This window comes from Musa acuminata, chromosome BXJ3-4, assembly GCF_036884655.1.
Source record: "Musa acuminata AAA Group cultivar baxijiao chromosome BXJ3-4, Cavendish_Baxijiao_AAA, whole genome shotgun sequence".
NCBI lineage: Eukaryota > Viridiplantae > Streptophyta > Magnoliopsida > Zingiberales > Musaceae > Musa > Musa acuminata.
Window position 1 is genome coordinate 16,041,599 of NC_088352.1, and position 8,951 is coordinate 16,050,549.

An 8,951-nucleotide genomic window follows, 5' to 3' on the forward strand; every position below is an offset into this window, starting at 1 on the left:
GTTTGATAAAAAACAATTTCGATATAAAAGCAGAATCACAGTGCAGTTTGCATCTAAGCGCAGTTTTGCGTCTAAGCGCAGTTTTGCGTCTAAGCGCAGTTTGCGTCTAAACACAGTTTGCGTCTAAGCGCAGTTTGCGTCTAAGCACAGTTTGCGTCTAAACTCAGTTTTACGTCCAAACGCAGTTTTACGTCTAAACGCAGTTTTACATCTAAACGCAGTTTTACGTCTAAACGCAGTTTTGCGTCTAGACGCAGTTTTACGTCTAAACGCAGTTTTACGTCTAAACGTAGTTTTGCGTCTAAACGCAGTTTTACGTCTAAACGTAATTTTACGTCTAAATGTAGTTTTGCGTCTAAAAGCAGTTTTGAACCTTGAAAAGCATTTTACGTAGAAAGCAATTTGCAGTTATAAATGGAATCCGAATGTAAGCGTAAACTGCAGTGTGAAGATCGTACGAAAACACGATTTACGTTTGAATGCAGATTCTGAAAGATCAGAGCTTAGAAACTCGTTCGTAAAGGCGCAGAGGGCAGTAGCAATGTACGAGGTTTGCAGTAATGATAAAGTGCTCAAGGTAAAAGCAAACCAGAGATTTAGAGTGGTTCGGTCAGTCTTGACCTACTCCACTTTTGGCTTCCTCCTCCGACGAGGTCACCGACGTCAACTAGCTGCCTTCCTTCAATGGGCGAAGGCTAACTGCCCTTTTACAGTTTCTCTCCTTTTGACAGGCTCAGGAGACAACCTTTACAGATCCTTTCTCTCCTCTCTACAACTCAAGACTTGAAGAACAGAAGGAGGAGAACTTTAGGACTTTACACAAATTTGAGCTCTTAGAATCACTGAAAAGATCAAGAATTCGGTGTGGATCTGTGTCCTTTCAGTGTTGAATGGGTGGGGTATTTATAGGCCCCAACCCAATTCAAATTTGGAGCTCAAAACGATCAAATCCCGGAATTCCGGGATCAGGCGGTTGCACCTCTTGACTGGAGAGGTGGCACCGCCTGGCAGAGCTCGAAGATTGAGCTCAGGCGATTGCACCTCTCTGCCAGAGCTCGAAGACTGAGCTCGGTGGTTGCACTGCCTGGCAGAGCTCGAAGACTGAGCTCGGTGGTTGCATCACCTGGTAGAGCTCGAAACTAAGCTCAGGCTGATGCACCTCTCTGCCAGAACTCGAAGACTGAGCTCGGTGGTTGCATCACCCAGCAGAGCTCGAAACTGAGCTTAGGCTGATGCACCTCTCTGCCAGAGCTCGAAGATTGAGCTCGGTGGTTGTATCACCTGGCAGAGCTCGAAACTGAGCTCAGGCTAATGCACCTCTCTGCCAGAGCTCGAAACTTGAGCTCTAGCGGTGCTACCTCTTGACATAGGAGGTTGCACCGCCCAGTCTCGCTTGGAGACTGAGCCCTGGGCGGTTGTACCGCCTGGCTGGGGCGGTTGCACCACCCAGTCTCGCAGCCCTGGCGGTTGCACCGCCTGGCTGGGGCGGTTGCACCGCCTGGTGCAATCTGGGTCCGAATGGTTCGGTCCATTCGGCCCAATTTGAATCTTTTCAGGGGCCCAATTGCCCCAAGATTAAGCTAATGGGATCACCTCCCATTTTCAAGCTTAATCATCGTGCTAACTACGATTAACTCTAAGACAACTTCTACAACTATGCTCCGATGCGTCAATCGCTTCTTCCGGCGAGTTTCCGGCGAACTTCCGTCGATCATCCGATAAACCCTCGGTGATCCTTCTGCGGACATCCGGCATACTCCTGGACTTTGCGACGATCCACTTGGCGAGTTCCGACGAGCTTCGCTTGGCAAGCTTCTGGACTTCTCGGATCTGTTCTCGCTGAACCTCCGACGACCGTCCGAACTTCCGTCGAACTCTCGAACTCCCAACGTGATCATGATCTTGACTCCGGCGCAACACCTGCTGCTTGTCTTACTCTCATCGTAGTTAATCCTGCACACCAAAACAAAACTTCGATCGAGACAATTAATCCTAAGCAATTAACCAAGTTGTCCGACATGTCATTGGTCCCTCGACGCTTCGTCCGATTCTTCGGCGCATCGTCCTCTCCTACAGCCTATTGCCCAATCGGCCAGTTGACTCCGCAACTCCGATATCCTTGGCACAATACCTGCTCTTCTTGGCCCGATGCCCGAGTCCACGGCCCGAAGCCTTCTGTCCATACGTCGACCGATCCACCGGCCCGACGTCCAATCTTCTGACATGTTCCTTCGGCACAACATGATTTTCCTGCTTTAATTGTCTCATCCTGATCGAAGCATCCTGCGTCACTCAAAACGCAGATTAAATCATAAACATATATCAAGTAGTTTCATCATCAAAATACGAGATTCAACACAAAAGCCCTGGTCCAGATGGATTTCCTACTGAAATTTACCAAATTACATGGTCTATTATTGGTAATGATGTGATTAAAGCTTGCCAACACTTTTTCTCTTTAGGTCATATTCTTAGAGAGATGAATTGCACTTTTATTTCTTTAATTCCAAATAATGCAGGGGCTGATTTACTAGAGAACTATCGACCCATATCTTTATACAACTTTATTTACAAGATCATCTACAAACTGTTAGTAGACATATTGCAAAAGGTAATACACAAGATAATTAGTCCAAATCAGGCTGCTTTCATCAAAGGGAGAAATATACATCATAATTTTCTACTTGCTAATGACCTGGTCAAGGATCTGCATTCAAAAGCAAAAGAGACAAAAATCTATTTTAAAGCTGATCTACGAAAAGCCTTCGACTTAATTAATAGGAACTTTATCTACAAGATGCTCCTTGGTATGAACTTCCCTCAGCAATGGGTTAATTGGATTCAATATTGCTTAGAAACTCCAAAGTTTTCAATACTCCTCAACGGCTCATCTATTGATTTTTTTGGGAGCAAGAATGGCATCCGACAAGGCGATCCACTCTCTCCACATCTCTTTACTATTGCAATGGAAGGACTTAGCTATTTGTTAGAATATGCTCTCTCTGATGGCAGTATTAAGGTACCCCATGCTGGCCCTATTCATACATCACATATAATCTTTGCAGATGATCTTCTTATCTTTCTTTAGAATTATTTAACTTTAGTAAGAAACCTGACTACTATTCTAAATGATTTTGGTATAGTTTATGACTTTCAGTTAAATCATGCGAAAAGTAAAGTCTACATGAGCCCTTGCATTGAGGACCAAGATGTTATTGCACATACCCTAGGGGTTAGTGAGGGAAATCTGCCAGTTACATATCTTGGTCTCCCACTCATATCTACTAGCAGTCACAAAACCCACTATCAGCCTATTCTGCAAAAAATAAATAATATAATTTCCTCCTGAAAAAATAGGCTTCTTTCAAAAGTAGGACGACTTGAACTCATCTGTTCGGTGCTGTACTCTTACTCTATATATTGGTCTATTGTATTTCTTCTGCCTATTGGACTTCTCCAAGATATTTACGGTTATTAATAAATTTCTTCTGGAATGGCACAAATGATAAGAAATTCATATGGTAAATTGGGACAGCATTTGCAAACCGAAAGATGAAGGGGGGATGAACTTGAGAAATACTAGAGATTGGAATAAAGCATGTTTGGTAAAACAATTGTGGGACCTTTTGCAAAACAAATGTTCCTTATGGTCACAATGGGTTTCTGCTAGGTATCTTTCAAAGGAATCGATTTTGGGAAATTTCAACAAGAACATACCACTCTGCAGCTTGGAAAGGAATTTTAAAGACAAGGAATTGGCTAATCAAACACATTTCTTACGCAATCTCTATTGGAACTTATACTAATATGTGGTACGATTCTTGGGTGAATGGAAAAAAGTATATTTCAATTATATGGTGACAGAATACATAAAGACCTTGGGGCTCCCAAAGATTGGAAGGTTTCCGAGTTCATTGCTAATGGTACCTGGTGTCTCCCTATTCCTATTTCTCCTGAAATGTTATCACTTTGGTCGACTATCACAGCTATTCCAATCAGGAACAACCCCTCAGATGTACTTATTTGGCTTCATGACAATGGTAAATTTAGTGTCACATCCGCTTGGAATCAAATTAGGTAAAGAAATAACAAGTGGCTCCCAAGCAGTTGGATTTGGGATCATCGGGATCACAGAGACATTTCTTATGTACATGGCAAGCCCTTCTGAATAAATTACCTACAATAGACAATATGAAAAGAAGAGGTATCCATCATGTTAACCGATGCTCCCTTTGCATGCAACAAGAAGAAATTGTTGACCATCTCTTTTTTGCTTGTGACTATATTAAATGGATATGGAAGGAGATTCTCCAGCGATTCGAACTCAATAGAATGCCGCAACCAAACTTGCATTAAGAATTAGGTGATCTCATGCAATGTTTTTCAAGAAAAGGGCATCTTACACATTTGACAAAGGTTATATTCAGATGCTCTATTTGGTGGATATGGAAGAAAAGATGTAGCAGAATCTTTGAGTGTCAACACACAAACAATGCTCAGCTCTTGGTAGAGATTATTAGAGACTCAATATCATGTAGGGAGAACGATATCAAAATGGATCACTTTATACAAAGAGAAAAAGATATTTTTATCAAATTCAATTTTGCGATTAGCTAAAGATCTTGGGCATGATGTCAAAAGCTATACCCATAGGAAATCTTGGCATATCTGGACTTTAAATTTTATTTGTTGTCCATAGTTAAGAGTTATAGTCGACAGCATGTGTAGTCATAACTACCGTATGAGTACTCTACGAGTTACCTAGCTTCGTCTATAACTTGTATAGACAAAGCTATTTGTAGAAACTTTACAAAAAATCAATTTATTTTTACATATAAAAAAAACTAATATTAATATGTGCTATGATCCTTCGGTGAATGGGAAAAGTATATTTCAATTATATGGTGATAGAATACGAAAAGACCTTGGGGCTCCCAAAGATTGGAAGGTTTCTGAATTTATTGCTAATGGTACCTGGTGTCACTGTACTCCTATTTCTCTTGAAATGTTATCACTTTGGCCGACTATCACAGCTATTCCAATTAGGAATAACCCTTCAGATGTACTTATTTGGCTTCATGACAATGAAAAATTTAGTGTCACATCCGCATGGAATCAAATTAGGCAAAAAATAACAAGTGGCTCCCAAGCAGTTAGACATGGGATTGACCAGGATCACAGAGACATTCCTTATGTACATGGCAGGCCCTTCTGAATAAATTACCTATAATAGACAATATGAAAAGAAGAGGTATCCATCATGTTAACTGACGCTCCCTTTGCATGCAACAAGAAGAAATTGTTGACCATCTCTATTTTGCTTATGCCTATACTAAATGAATATGGAAGGAGATTCTCTAGCGATTCAAACTCAATAGAATGCCACAACCAAACTTACATAAAGAATTAGGTGACCTCATGCAAAGTTTTTCAAGAAAAGGGTCTCTTACACAATTGACAAAGGTTATATTCAGATGCGCTATTTGGTGGATGTGGAAGGAAAGATGTAGCAGAATCTTTGAGTGTCAACACACAAACAATGCTCAGCTCTTGACAGAGATTATTAGAGACTCAAGATCATGTATGGAGAACGATCTCAAAATGGAGCACCTTACACAAAGAGAAAAAGATATTTTTATCAAATTCAATTTTACTATTAGCTAAAGATCTTGGGAATTATGTTAAAAGCTATACCCATAGGTAATCTTGGCATATCTGGACATTAAATTTTATTTGTTTGTCATAGTTAAGAGTTATAGTCTATAGCATGTATAGTCAAAACTACCGCCTGAGTACTCTACGAGTTACCTAGCTTCATCTATAACTTGTATAAACAAAGCTATTTATAGAAATAAAAGTACAATTCATCTCTCTAAGAATATGACCTGAAGAAAAAAAATGTTGGCAAGCTTTAATCACATCATTACCAATAATAGACCATGTAATTTGGTAAATTTCAGTAGGAAATCCGTCTGGACCAGGGCTTTTGTGCTTTGGTGACTTAAAGATAACTCTTACTATTTCGTCATCTGTAATTGGGGCATTGAGGATAGAAATGGCACTCGAATCAAGCTTTCTATTGTTGAATCTCGTATTTTGACGATAAAACCAATTGATAATTATGTTTATGTTTAACTGCATTTTTAGTGATGCAGGTCTACTCGATCAGGATTAGACAATTAAGGTAGGAGGAATTAACGTTGCGCCGGAGGAGATCACGTTAGGATATTGGATGGCAGAAGGCTTTGGACGTCGGGCATCGGGCCAAGAGTGGAATTGCGCCAAGGATATCGGCGTTGCGGAGATCAACCGCTGATTGGGCAACAAGCCGTAAGAGAGGACGATGCACCGAAGAATCAGACGAAGCGCCAACCAATGACGTGCCAGGCAACAAAATGTCGATTCACTTTATAATAATTGTCTAGATCGGAGTAGAGTTTTTGCTTGTGTGTGAAGGATTAACTATAATAACGATGAAGACATAAAGCAAAACAAAGTATCGGAGTCAAGCACGAAGGATTCATTGCGAGTTCGAGAGTTCAATGGAAGTCCGAAGGTTCGTCGGGAATGCTGCCGGAACTAACCAAGAATGAGTAGGGAGCTTGCCGAAGGGTTTTTCGGAAGCTCGCTGGAAGGTTCGTTGGAAGTTCGCGGAGCTCGCCGAGAAAGATCGGAGCTTGCCGAAGAAGCTCATCGGAACTCGCCAAGATCAAATCGTGAAGTCTAGGAGCTTGCCGGGAGTCCGCAGAATGGTTTCCGAGAGTTTATCGGAAGACCGCCGGAAGTTCGCCGGAAGCTTGTCAAGAAGAAGTCTTGACTTACGAACTTTAAAATAGCTTAGAAAATATCTTTAAATTTGTAGTTAGTACATTAATTAGGGTTAGGAGTAGGTGTTAATCTTATAACCCATGTAGGGGCCAATTGGGCCCGAGTTCGGACTGGTTTGGGCCAAGTTTGGAGCCCAACCAGTGAGCTGATTTGGCCTAGGCGGTGGCACCGCCCAGCACCCGAGAGCTGGGCGGTGGCACCGCTTGACTGGGCGGTGGTACCGCCCAGCACTATCAATGTCTGAAAGTGACAAGCGGTGGCACCGCCACTAACAGGCGGTGGCACTGCCAACATCGGGAACCCAAAGAGAATTCAAATTTTGGAGCCCAAATTTGAATCCTCTTGAGGCCTATAAATACCCCTCAAATCACAGCTGAGATAACAACTTTTTGAGCAGCAATTGTTTGAGAGAAAGGTCTTAGAAAAGTCTTTGCTAGTCATGTTTTCAATTTGCTAGTGTTCACCTCCTTCTTTCTTGCTGAAAATCTGTAAGAGAGTGAACCGCTTGTAAAAAGTTGTAAGAGGGGTATTTGCCCTTCAATTTCAAGAGATTTGCTAGTGGAAGGTGGGAGCCTCATCGAAGAGGGGCCTCGCAAGTGGATGTAGGTCATTTGACCGAACCACTGTAAAATCGGCGTGATCTCTGGTTTGCATTTACTTATTGTCATTTACATTACTACAAACCATTTGTACTTTAATGCTCTACTTCTTGGTCTCCGTCTTACTTATCTCTTCAAGTTAAAACGTAATCGAAACAGTTTCAAACGAAAACGTTACTTTTATCCTACGAAGTTTCTGAAAGTGTTTAAATCGTCAAAAGTTTATCACACTTTACCGCTGCACTAATTCACCCCCCCCCCCTCTTAGTGCCGCTCTGATCCTAACAATTGGTATCAGAGCCCGGTATTTCTTATTTCGGATTTACACCCGAGAGAAATGGCTCTTCATGGCTTTCAAGAGGGCTTATCAGTTTTTCGTCCACCGTTGTTTAATAGATTGGACTACACTTATTGGAAAACTCGAATGAGAGTTTTCTTGATTTCTATGAATTTGGATTTATAGAATATCATTGAAAACAGTTTTCAACTTCCCTCAAAACCGATGAACGATTGGTCGGATTTGGAGAAGAAATATTTTTCTTTAAACGCAAAGGCTATGAATGCCTTATTTTGCGCTTTGGACAAAAATGAGTTCAATCGAATTTCTACGTGCGAAATGACTTTCAGTATTTGGCGAACACTTGAAATCACGCACGAGGGAACTAGTAGAGTCAAAGACTCGAAAGTTAACATTTTATTGCATGATTTTGAGCTTTTTCAAATGCAACCAAGCGAGACTATAGGCGACATGTACACCCGTTTCACGGATGTCGTCAATAAACTAAGAGTTATTGGTAAATCTTTTTCGAATTTTGATCTCGTAAGCAAGATCTTAAGATCCCTTCCAAAAAGGTGGGATTCTAAAATAACCGCAATACAAGAAACAAAATATTTAAATATTTTTCCACTTGAAGAACTAATTGATTTGTTGATGACATATGAAATGGTGCACATTGCACATGATAAACAAAATCACATTCCAAAGAACAGGAAGGATTTGGAACTCCGGACAAATGGATACCACTTGAGCAATGACTCAAGTGATGAGGAAATGATGAACTTAAATTTCGAACACTAAATCTTAATAAGTTTATTAAACAAAAATCTAACATAAACAATGAACTTGAATGGAGGAAGAGGCCAAAGAAGAGGAAGGCAACCAAGGATGAATCAAGAACTTCCAAAGGTGAAACGGCGAATTGGGCTTTAACGGGCTTCGACTACAAGGTAAGTAACTCAACTCTCTTGAATTATTTTGAAATTACTTGATGTTTTCCATGATGCATTTTCTCTTTTCTTTTGAATAATTATTTTTCTTGAAAATTATATGTTTTATGTTAATAGAATAAAATGTTAGATTTAAATAATCATATATATGTGCTTGAGAAGCAAGAATGTGTATTTTGATGATTTCCATATTAACCTTCAATGATGATGCATGGTTTTTATATGGAAGGCTTGATGATTTTTTTTAAACCTTGTCTTTGGTTTTCAAACATGATATATGTTTTTGACATAAGAACA